Here is a 12,667-nt window from a genome sequence, read left to right on the forward strand (position 1 = left end):
TACAATATACAAGAATAAAAGAACAAGTCAACGAGAAGATGCAAGCTCCGAAAGGAATGTCAATTTTCAGCTGAAAAACAAAAATTGTGTTAAAATTCAAGCTGATGATCTTGAAAATGTCAATTTGATTTCAGAGAAATTTGTGTGTGTCTCAACATTAAATATACTTAAAGATGCCTATTTTGAAATTGGTTATCTCAAAATTGCTTTCGAAAAATTATTTTCATACATGGTGAATTATAAACATTAAAAACCTATAAGCAAAACGGTGGCAAAACAAACATTAACACTACGTTTGGCATCTTGACCTGAATTAGTCATCATTTTTTACAATTTCTAATATGACGTCACTTGGCGTTGAGGTTTAAACTTATTAGGATGTGTTGCATTTTGTCGGGTTATATAATGTATTTCGGTTGTTTCCTGTAATTAGCTAATACTTCAGTTTTATCATTTACGTCTTTTGTATAGGCATTTTATAAAATTTACTGTTTGCAAAAGTATAAATTGTTCTAATTAATAGGGATGTTCTGGTACCTAACAGAAACCCCTGGCCGTTTTTGGCACGGATTTTTTTAACTTTTGGTCCTCGATGCTGTTCAACTTTGTACTTGTTTCGGCTTTCAAACTTTTGTATCTGGGCGTCACTGGTGAGTCTTGTGTGAACAAAATGCACTTCTGGCGTATTAAATTTTTTTAAACTTGTTGCCTTTTGTTAGCTATTATTCGTGTGATTCTTTGTCAATTGTGTTCTATTTATTTATATTGTAGTCCTGTAATGTTGTGTTGTCATTTTAATGTTATATTTCACATGGCCATAAAAGAGGGAGGTTTGGCATGCCACAAAACCAGGTTCAACCCACCATTTTTTCCTTTAAAAATGTCCTGTACCAAGTCAGGAATATGGCCATTGTTATATTATAGTTCGTTTCTGTGTGTGTTACATTTTAACGTTGTGTTTTCGTTGTGTCGTTTGTTTTCTCGTATTTTTGAGTGTGAATTCACATTACTATAAGACGTGTCACGGTACTTTCATGTATTTGGTTTTGATGTTATATTTGTTATTCTCAAAGGATTTGACTAATGCTTAGTCTGTTTCTGTGTGTGTGTGTGTGTTACATTTTAATGTTGTGTTGTTGTTCTCTTATATTTAATGCGTTTCCCTCAGTTTTAGTTTGTTACCCCTATGGTGTTATTTGTCCATGGATTTATGAGTTTTGAACAGCGGTATACTACTGTTGTCTTTATTTGATATATAGATCAAACTTTCTCAAATTCTCATACTAAGATATTTTCCACCAACAGGCAAGCGCCGCAATTAATGTTTTCGTCAACTGCAGATATGAGACGGTATTATTTGGCTTGACTACATAGAGCAAATTAACAGAAGCAGATCATTCAAAATATCCAATGTTTTATCATGACAGCCTAAAAAGTGTGGAGACTGAGAGAAAATTATAAAAAAACGAACAAGAGAAACATTGTCCATATACAATCATGGTTATTGTTTGAAAAATTCACACACATATTGTGATGGTCTGGTACAAGTACCATCACCCCAAGCGTATCCATAATCCTTCCAGTATAAGAGACATCTTTGTATGTTCGGGTAGTCTTTTATGCCGAAGTCACTGTATGTCATCGGTTGATCTTGATTACTGATCCACTCAAAATTTCCATTCATTTTGAAATTGTAGCCTCCAATCCAGTAGCTTTGAACTGAAAACAAGAACCGATTAATTAATTATAGAAATGGCACCGACGATAAAAGTTTGGGTGTGGGTGTGTTTTTTTTTTTTTTTTTTTTTTCTTGCGACAAACAATTGTTTTCGACCTAATTTAAAACTTGAATTTTCATATCTTTAATACAAGAATTCAAGAATAGTTTTTTTTAACTAAATGTTGTATTTTTTCCTCTTTATCCCTAATGCAACTTGTAAGACTTTTAATGCCTTTTCTGAAATATTTTATAAAAAGAAATTAAGCAACAAATAATTTATTCAAAAACAACTTCATTCTGACGAAAGCCCATTTCAACTGATTTTTAAAGTGTGTATAGCTGTCCCTAATTTCATACGTTTGAGTGAATAATTTTTATATGATTTGAAAAGATTTGAAATTAAACGAATCATGAATATTATAATATTTCTGCAGTTATGTATTTTCCTATTTATCTCGGAATTTACCCATTCGATCTTCTTGTTTTGCATTGCTCTTCAAATCCCAGAAAATTGGTACGAGCCCGAGGATTAAAAATGTCAAGACTCCCAGTTACATATTGTAATTACCCAAATGTAACTCTCAAACGGCGGTAGTATAAAGAAGGTTTTTATAATTTACTTGACAAGCAACGGACATAACATCGTAATAGATCTCGCGCTTTAGTAATAAATATGCCTGCACAAAAGATAAATGTTCAATACCTGACAAAATATGGCTTTCGTTTCTGTATAGCATATACATCATAACAATAAATAACTTGCTATTTTTCTTGTTAAGTTCATTCAAAGGGTAAATTTTGTATCAAATCTATTAAATATGAACAAAATTCCAGTATATGATTTTAAACGCCTTTAAGGTGGTACCCACCACTTTAACTAAAATTAATTTGGCTCGTTTAATTTTCATAAAATTTTGACAAAATATTGACTTTGACTCTTTGACAAAAATCTAAAAAAATCAAAAAATTTGAACCAACTGTTTTATCCAAAAAATTACACTGGTTCTAAAGGGGTTTGATAAACACTTATTTTGATCTTGAGAAGCTTAATATTCCCTTCACAACACAACGTAATTAAAACGTTTAGCTGATTTTACAGAGTTATCTCCCTGTAGTGTTAGGTACCACCTTAAATACTTTTTTTTTTAAACTTAAGCCACGTATTTTACGAAAACCATAGATTGACAATCACCTTTCGCATGTAGAGATAAGTACATTTATCATATACTTATGGAAAATACTGGTATAATTTTACCCTTGATAATACTCATTTGAACATATTCATTACATTTGAAAATTGTGTTAGCCGTGTGATATGACTTTTGTAATTAACTACTTCCGGTGTACATGTAAATATCTTATTCATTAAATTTGAAGAATTGTCTTAGACGTGTGATATGATTTTCGTTATCACCTATTTTCTGGTTAAATCGAATTCCTTTCTGTAACGTTATCGCATGGGATTTCGACGTCACTCGTGAAATTTCTGAAAATACACATCAATGGTACGGTCTTAGTGAACAACATAACAAAGTCAGAATAAAGAACATTTTTAGAATTATTTATAAATGCATTTTTCAAACTTTTAATAAAAATTCTTACCAGTAGTCTTATGCTGAATTATATGATAAAAAGAACATAATATGTCATTTTTCATATCAGACCACTTATCACCCCAGGGTGAAAATTATCTTTCGAGCCTGTCGGTTCTCGGGTAATCATACCACATCTTCTTATTTTTATATTGTAAACAGGTATGTTGACCATACTTACCTCCTGTAGCCCTTGTTCGAAGTTCAGTTTTAATGAAATTGTTTTCCTCTGGCGTTTCAGCTTCAAGCAATTTACCTCCTAAGCATGCACAGCTTGTCTGTTGGCGGGAAAAATATATAGAGACAAAGAAGATTATTGTATTATAACCAGAAAATGGTACGTTGTTTGATTATACAAAAATATATCTGTTAACACTACCGCGTTCTGTAAGGGCCTGTTCTTGTTCAGGAGGCTACTGGTCAGTTGTTGTGGTTTGTTTTCCATTCGTTTAATGTGTTTTGTCATTTGATTTTGCCATTTGATTAAGGACTTTCCGATTGAATTTTCCTCGGAGTTCAGTATTTTTGTGATCTTACTTTTTTGTTTTGCTATATCTGGCCGTCAGTGTTCACATTCTAATTGTTTTACTTTTGTCATGTCGGGACCTTTTATAGTTCACTATGCTGTATGGGGTTTTCTCGTCATTGATGACCGTACGGTGACCTAGAGTTGCTAACTTCAACGTCATTTTGGTCTCAAGTGAAGAGTTGTTCCACTGTTTATCATCACGTACCGGATGTATATGATATACTGAGTAAATTTAAAAACTAATGATATTAAGTTTGGTTGCGTTCTTAGCGGACCAAACAACAAATATTACCAAGCTATGATTAAGAATACTGTAATAACAGACAGTCATATCATGAGACAGATCCCAACATCGAATAAAACGCATCACTGTATTTACAATTAGCTTAAGAATTCAAACAAACTTTAATTGGTCACAATGGTTTCATTGTTTCATCAGAAAGGTAGTTTGAATGCCGTTCCAATCAGAACTACTCGGCCTTTCTGGTTGCACGAAGCTTACCTTAGCGTCTTCCCATTGTTTATATTCCTCGATTATTTTGTAAAACGACGATCCATTATTATAGTTTATGCAACCATAACTCGTACACACAGTACATGGCGATTCTGTAATTTATAGATCAAAAGAATTTTAAAGAAACAAAAAAAGAGGCTCTCAAGAGCCTGCGTCGCTCACCTGTTACTGTAGTTACTGATGTCGGCCATCTTGGTTGGTAGGCGGGGTCATTAGACACTTTTTTTAAATAGATACCCTAGTAATGATTGTGGCCAAGTTTGGTTTAATTTGGCCCAGTTTTAGAAAAGAAGATTTTTGTACAAGTTACAAAAATGACGAAAAGTTGTTAAAAATTTACTATAAAGGGCAATAACTCCTTAAGGGCTCCTCTGACAATTTTGGTCATGTTGACTTATTTGTAGATCTTACTTTGCTGAACATTATTGCTGTTTACAGTATATCTCTATCTTTAATGGTATTCACGATAATAACCAAAAACTGCAAAATTTCCTTTAAATTACCAATTTTAGGGCAGTAACCCAACAACGGGTTGTGGGATTCATCTGAAAATTTGTGAGGGGATATTTCTTATTCTGATGGACATTTAAATCTTGAAAGATTTGCTCTAAATGTCTTAGTTTTAAAGATATATAGCAAAAACAGCATTTTACCACTATGTTCTAATTTTAGTCATGTCGGCCATTTTGTTTGGTAGGCGGGGTCATCGGACACATTTTTTAAACTATATACCACAATGATGATTGTGGCCAAGTTTAGTTAAATTTGGCTTAGTAGTTTCAGAGAAGAAGATTTTTGTACAAGTTACAAACTAGAGGCTCTAATGAGCCTGTGTCGCTCACCTTGGTCTATGTGAATATTAAACAAAGGAAGCAGATGGATTCATTACAAAATTATGTTTTGGTGATGGTGATGTGTTTGTACGTCTTACTTTACTGAACATTCTTGCTGCTTACAGATATCTCTATCTACAATGAACTTTGCCCAGTAGTTTCAGTGGAAAGTGTTAGTAAAAATTTACAAATTTTTTAAAAATTGTTAAAAATTGACTATAAAGGACAATAACTCCTTAGGGGTCAATTGACCTTTTCAGTCATGTTGACTTACTTGTAAATCTTACTTTGCTGTACATTATTGATGTTTAAAGTTTATCTCTATCTATAATAATATTCAAGATAATAACCCAAAACAGTAAAATTTCCTTAAAATTACCAATTTAGGGGCAGCAACCCAACAACGGGTTGTCCGATTCATCTGAAAATTTCAGGGTAGATAAATTTTGACCTGATAAACAATTATACCCATGTCAGATTTGCTCTAAATGCTTTGGTTTTTGAGTTATAAGCCAAAAACTGCATTTTACCCCTATGTTCTATTTTTAGCCATGGCGGCCATCTTGGTTGGATGGCCCGGTCACCGGACCCAATTTTTAAACTAGATACCCCAAAGATGATTGTGGCCAAGTTTGGATTAATTTGGCCCAGTAGTTTCAGAGGAGAAGATTTTTGTAAAAGATTACTAAGATTTACGAAAAATGGTTAAAAATTGACTATAAAGGGCAATAACTCCTAAAGGGGTCAAATGACCATTTCGGTCATGTTGACTTATTTGTAAATCTAACTTTGTTGAACATTATTGCTGTAACAGTTTATCTCTATCTATAATAATTTTCAAGATAATAACCAAAAACAGTAAAATTTCCTTAAAATTACTAATTCAGGGGCAGCAACCTATCAACGGGTTGTCCGATTCATCTCAAAATTTCAGGGCAGATAGATGTTGACCTGATAAACAATTTTATTTCCGTCAAATTTGCTCTAAATGCTTTGTTTTTTTAGTTATAAGCCAAAAACTGCATTTTACCCCTACGTTCTATTTTTAGCCATGGCGGCCATCTTGGTTGGATGACCGGGTCACGCCACACATTTTTAAACTTAATACCCCAAAAATGATTTTGGCCAAGTTTGGATTAATTTGACCCAGTAGTTTCAGAGGAGAAGATTTTTGTAAAAGATTACTAAGTTTTACGAAAAATTGTTAAAAATTGACTATAAAGGGCAATAACTCCTAAAGGGGTCAACTAACCATTTCGGTTATGTTGGCTTATTTGTAAATCTTACTATGCTGAACATTATTGCTGTTTACAGTTTATCTCTATCTATAATAATATTCAAGATAATAACCAAAAATAGTAAAATTTCCTTAAAATTACTAATTCAGGGGCAGCAACCTATCAACGGGTTGTCCGATTCATCTCAAAATTTCAGGACAGATAGATCTTGACCTGATAAACAATTTTACTTCGTCAGATTTGCTCTAAATGCTTTGGTTTTTGAGTTATAAGCCAAAAACTGCATTTTACCCCTATGTTCTATTTTTAGCCATGGCGGCCATCTTGGTTGGTTGGCCGGGTCACGCCACACATTTTTTAAACTAGATACCCCAATGATGATTGTGGCCAAGTTTTATAGTTTAATTTGGCCCAGCAGTTTCAGAGGAGAAGATTTTTGTAAAAGTTAACGACGACGGACGCCGGACGCCAAGTGATGAGAAAAGCTCACTTGGCCCTTCGGGCCAGGTGAGCTAAAAAAAGGGTCTTTTTTCAAACGTCATGTACAAACTTTACTGAAATTTAAATTTTTGCTGTTTGGTGAAGGTTCAATGATGACCCTAACATGCCTTAAAGTTTAAGTTTAGTGACAGTACTAAGCAGTTACGGAATGTATGCAAAATCATGTGCCTATGCTCAGGTGCACTACATGCGAGACGATTTCTATTTTAAATATATGTAGTTAGTGTTTAATATGTTTAAATAATATATGATCCGGACCCTATGAGTATTTGGATCATACACGCCGGTAAAGTCTGGATAATTAATATAAAGAATGTTGTAACAGAGATTGCAGAAGGCAAAACACTTCAAGGTATCATACTATAGGTTTCTAACCAAAAATTGAAAAAAGAAAAAAAACTAGAACCACATACTTTTCGGAAAATTCCATTGGAAATATAACAGTTTGACAAACACTAAATTTGATCATTCAGATGTTTAATATTAATATCATCCTTTTCCTAGGTTAAAACGTTCAGCTGAATTTTACAGAGTTATCACCCTGAAGTGTAATGAACCATCTGAAAGTTTCTGCAACAAAGTTTTGATTCCATAACAAATAGATTCTACTGAAAAAAATCACAAATGAAAAGAAGACCTAATCGTTTTGGGGTTTTTGGTTGAGGCATGTGTAAGTGGGATAACACCAGCTTGCCGTTCCATCTTTTTGGGAGGTCGGCCTTTCTTTGTTCCTTCTCTTTTTATCAAAAAGTAAAATTTGCCTACGAATTATTTAAAACATATCTGATCTTATAATATTACCTCTTTTGAAAACTTCCCATCCGTCAACAACTTCGATATCAACACAACAGTGCTCAGACGTCATTATAACATGCTGCACAGCATTTCTCATCTAAAGTGCACATCATTGCACACGTTCCTTTCGTTTCAACAAACTGATCTGTAGTGTATGCACTATAAACGACCCGTTTGCCGCTTTCAATAGCGAATTTTGTTCCATTGATTTTATGTCCCTCCATCCTCACCAACATGAACAAGCTGGTTATCACAATACAAAAATGAAGGTTCATACTAGAAATCAAATGTCTTGAGCTAGTTATATAAGTTAAGAACAATTAAAAAGACATGTTCAACATATGCAAACAAATATTGAAACATGACATGTACCATTAAATATAGTGAATGATTCGATCGCTCTTCTCTTTATATATGAGAGTCCGGATTGGGGTCGTTAACTTCTAATTTACTCGTTAATATTCATGCCATTTTTCTATTCCTTATTTTTTTTTGTAAATCATCATTCTCTGTTCTATATTTTTGAGTACCCCATTAGTCTTTTTTTTCTTTTGGGGGGAGGGGAGGGGGCTATTTTTCTCTCCTCTTTATAATTTGTGTCCTATATTCTGTACTTTGTGCCCAATATACTATTCTGTAAACTCCATCCAGACCCTCATAGACCAGTATGCCTTTTTTGTTCCATGTTATTATATCTTAAATATATTCATCAATAACTCCAAGCTCCATTCAACCAGGGAAATGCAACTTTGATGTTAGTAACTGTTAATTAACTCGACGAAACTGTTTTTAGCCATGCATGATCTTTCGGTGTTTAAATTAATGATACTGTATGTGACTTTAATCATATAGTTCAACGCATTCCAAGATAAGGCATTTTAAAGTACATTTTTGTAACCATGCAACTGGGATTAATTTCATTCCTACGGACTTTACTTTTGAAAATCATTCCCCTTTTCAGACTAGCACAAGGCCTCATATGATCATATGATCATATGATAGTCCTTTAATATACTTATAAAAAAAATGGTCAAAATTGTTTAAAATCTTATTCATTGAGTCCTTTGCAAACAATTATTAAAATTGTAATTGTGATTATGTAAGTTTTATAAAAGTCACAATAGTAGTCTGTAGGAAGTATTATTACCCTTGGAGTATTTCATTTCAAATGGTGCTTATTTTGCCATATACTTCAGTCCTGGTCACATGTTTACGTTTGCACATCCATGCTTAGACACTCATTTATTTAGACATACATTTAGGTAAAATTTGCATATAAACGCAATTTCTGATCCGCATCAGTGTGGCGGATCCAGCCATTTTAAAAAGGGGGGGGGGGGGTTCCCAACCCAGGACAAAAGGGGGGGGGTCCAACTACATGTCCCCATCCAAATGCATTGATCGGTTAAAAAAAAAGGGGGTTCCAACCCCCGGAACCCCCCCCCCCTCTTTTGGATCCGCCACTGCGCATGCCAATTATACATTGACTGTAATTGCACAACTATAATAGTATATGCAAACGTACGCTTCGTGATTTTTTGTATATATGAACACAAAATGAAATATGAATACAACGTTATGTTATACCTCAAACTACGAAGAAGTGGTAAATAGATCTAATATTTCCATTCGTATGTTCGTCCGTCTGTCAGTCTATCCGTCCGTCTGTCAGTCTGTTCGTCCGTCTGTCAGTCTATCCGTCCGTCCGTCTGCCCTGCTGCAGTTTAAAGTGTTTGTGGTTCATGTTTTTAGTCAAGGTAGTTTTTGATGAAGTTTAGTCAATTTGAAACTTAGTACACATGTTCCCTATGAGATCATCTTTTTAATTGTAGTGCCAAATAAGAGTTTTGATCCCAATTTTACGGTCCATTAAACATAGAAAATGATAGTGTGAGTAGGGCATCAGTGTACTAGGAACACATTCTTGTTATATATCTTTTTTTAAATCAATTATCATTTAGTTTCAATGATTTTATTTTTTAGATAATATGGTCAACGACTTTGGCGACAACCTATGATACTTTATATTTTGAAGTATAAGATCTTCTTGATGTTTTTAACATTACGGGTTTTGTCAAATGGTTTTCGGAATACATTCTTTCTTCTACAACACGGCAGGCACTCGGCTAACCGAAATATTGGTCGGTTTATCTTTATTGAGTATGCGGTTATATCGGCGGTTGGTTTGTTAATCGGGTTGGCTAAAGTCTGTTAATCAGGTGTTATCGAGAAAATCATCGCAAGTTTAGTATGTTTCATTATATAACTTCTAAATATATTTTTATCATAAAAAATATTTATGTCTGACAAAGCAATTCAATTTACTGAATCCAGTGGTGTACTTATTTTTTTCTAGCTTTGATAAACGATCTATAAAATGAAAAGGCGGGTTACTCATCAATAAATTTATACACATTTTACACACACACAATGTACACAAAATGACACGTTGGTTGAATTTACTCCCATGCAATATTTTGAGCATCGAAAAAAGACAGGCATTATGTTTGTTAACCATATCAATATCAATGTGTGAAAAATCTACACGAAAATCTGTATATTGGTGACATTAATCAATTTTTATTTAAAACCTGGTCTGTTAATGGGTCGGATGTATAAAACCCGGTCTGTTAATTGGTCTGTTGAGAGTTATGAATGGCAATAAAAGTATAATTCGATTACTATGTGGGGAGTTATCGGATCAAATGGGTAGGCTCAAGACGAGCGACTAAAACATACAGAAACAACACCTGAACAATGAAACATAAAATATACGGAAACAACACATGAGCAATGAACAATTTAGACGATGGAAATTGAAAACTGATAAAAATAGTTTCAAAAACTATAATATTAAACTAATAATAATTTCATCCAAGAATGGTCGCATATATCATGTGGATTCTGTTTAATTGTCATGAATGACACCAATTTGTCATCTACATTGGTAACCAGTATACAAATCAGAGATAAACGTCGTAATGTAACTAAACATCAGTAAGTAGACTATATTGGGATGCTAAAATAGTAAGAATAATGAGTAAGATAAATAAAATGTAGAGAAAAGTGGCTTAACAATTTAAAGAATACAGAAATAAATAACACCTCCAATCCGGACCCTCATGGTATACACGAGAATCAGGATGGAGACGAAGAATATAGAATAATAGATAAGGGCATGCAGTAGAGAGTGTTGTATTGCTAAAAAAGAGAGAAAAAATAATAAGTGTTTAAGAATACATGAAACACCCCTGGGTGTTGAAACAGTAACGGATATTGCGATGTACTCAAATTGGTAACAAATGGTAGAAGTTTACATGCGGAAAACTGCAGTTCTCCTCTGCACTTAAGTACGGAATAAACTGAATTAAAACTTCAAATATAGCTGCATTTGCTCCTTTCCATTTACTTCTTAAGAAGGACTTGTAAACAACATCTGATTAAGTAATAGAAGAAAAGAACAAATTGGATGATGCTGTTAACGTATATACGTGATCTTATGACAAAGTGCATTCAGAACGACGTTCATATGCCTGGTATATTGAAACCCATTGTATAATTTAGTCTAGGAAATATAACTCAAATCAATCATAGGATAGGTAAAGCATTGTGTTATTTTGGTTTCTTGTATAGAGTAGTCTCATTGACAATCCTACCATATCTCCTTTATATCGGTTTATACGTGATCTTATGACAAAGAACATCGAGAACCACGTTCATCTGCACAGTATATTGGCAACCATTATATAATTAAGTCTATAAAATTAAACTCCAAACTATCTGTGATATGTAAGGCATATAAGTTTATAGTGATCTTATGACAAAGAAATGCTTCCTTTCTGGCTGGAATCTTGAGAATCACGTTATGTACTATTTTTTGTCTGTTTGTCTTTTTATTTTTTTAGCCATGGCGTTGTCAGTTTATTTTCAATCTACGAGTTTGACTGTCCCTCCGGTATCTTTCGCCCCTCTTTTATGATGAAATATACAGGACTGCTATCATTTTTCATTACCATACAATAATTTGATATTGACATAAATTCCAAAATACGCGTCTTGAAATACTTTAAATTTGAGGAAGTATTTTACAGAAATTTTTGCGGCGGCGGCATTAACTATTTATATAAACTTATAATTTATAAACTCCAGCGATATACTTTATGAATTTTATAATTAACCGTTTTGCTATACTCGGTTGAAAAACGAACGTAAATTATATATTGTAAATATTTAAATAGTTACATAGAAAAAGTTTTTAAAAGCGTGTTTATTCAATAAATGTATTGATAAAAAGCGGAAGGGTCCCTTCTTGTACATGCATTCAGTCATCCTTATTAGTAGTTTCTTAATATTTCGATTATCAGTTTATCTTACATGTATGATTTTGTATTTCATTTTTAATACGCATGCATACTGCATGTCACTTTGGGGGATAGTTCAACTATTTTTTCGGTATGAAATTAAAAGATTAGTTTTCAGCCAATTGAAATCGAAAAAAGTACATTAACATTGTTCCTTATAAACTAGTCTACGATATTTTTTACAATTATTTATTTATTATTTTAGTTCCACACACAAAAGAAAAAAACTTCGCCGATGTAACAAATCAATCCTTTCACAACATGCCTTCACTGAATTCATTTGAATTTCGTGGTGACCATGATAGTACATTGCATACTACGTCTTCATTCCCGTGCACAAATGATACGATTATTGTTGCTTTGTTCCTATATTTCGGGGACAATTTGCTCCGAACTAAATGATACGTAATTTATGAATGACCAAACGCTTAGCTACTGCAAGTGTAACATTCTACCGGTATGTTAGTTTTATAGCATGAAAACACTATAAGAGGAATGTGAAACCCATCATAAATTATTATAATTATCGTAATGGATCAGTATTATGAGATCCTTATTATAAGTAACTTCGACATTGGAAGAAA

The 12,667-nt window shown here is 33.2% G+C and overlaps 1 long non-coding RNA gene across 1 annotated transcript; it reads right to left on the reverse strand.

Annotated features, from left to right (window-relative positions):
* Positions 1 to 1,230: 1,230 nt before the first annotated feature.
* LOC143084695 (uncharacterized) lies at positions 1,231 to 7,789 on the reverse strand. The gene is made up of 4 exons (XR_012981167.1): positions 7,729 to 7,789; positions 4,344 to 4,447; positions 3,494 to 3,590; positions 1,231 to 1,719 (listed from the first exon to the last, which is right to left on the reverse strand). It is a non-coding gene; the product is annotated as an uncharacterized LOC143084695 (long non-coding RNA).
* Between the last annotated feature and the right edge of the window lie 4,878 nt (positions 7,790 to 12,667).

The sequence above is a fragment of the Mytilus galloprovincialis genome, chromosome 1 (assembly GCF_965363235.1).
Source record: "Mytilus galloprovincialis chromosome 1, xbMytGall1.hap1.1, whole genome shotgun sequence".
Classification (NCBI taxonomy): domain Eukaryota; kingdom Metazoa; phylum Mollusca; class Bivalvia; order Mytilida; family Mytilidae; genus Mytilus; species Mytilus galloprovincialis.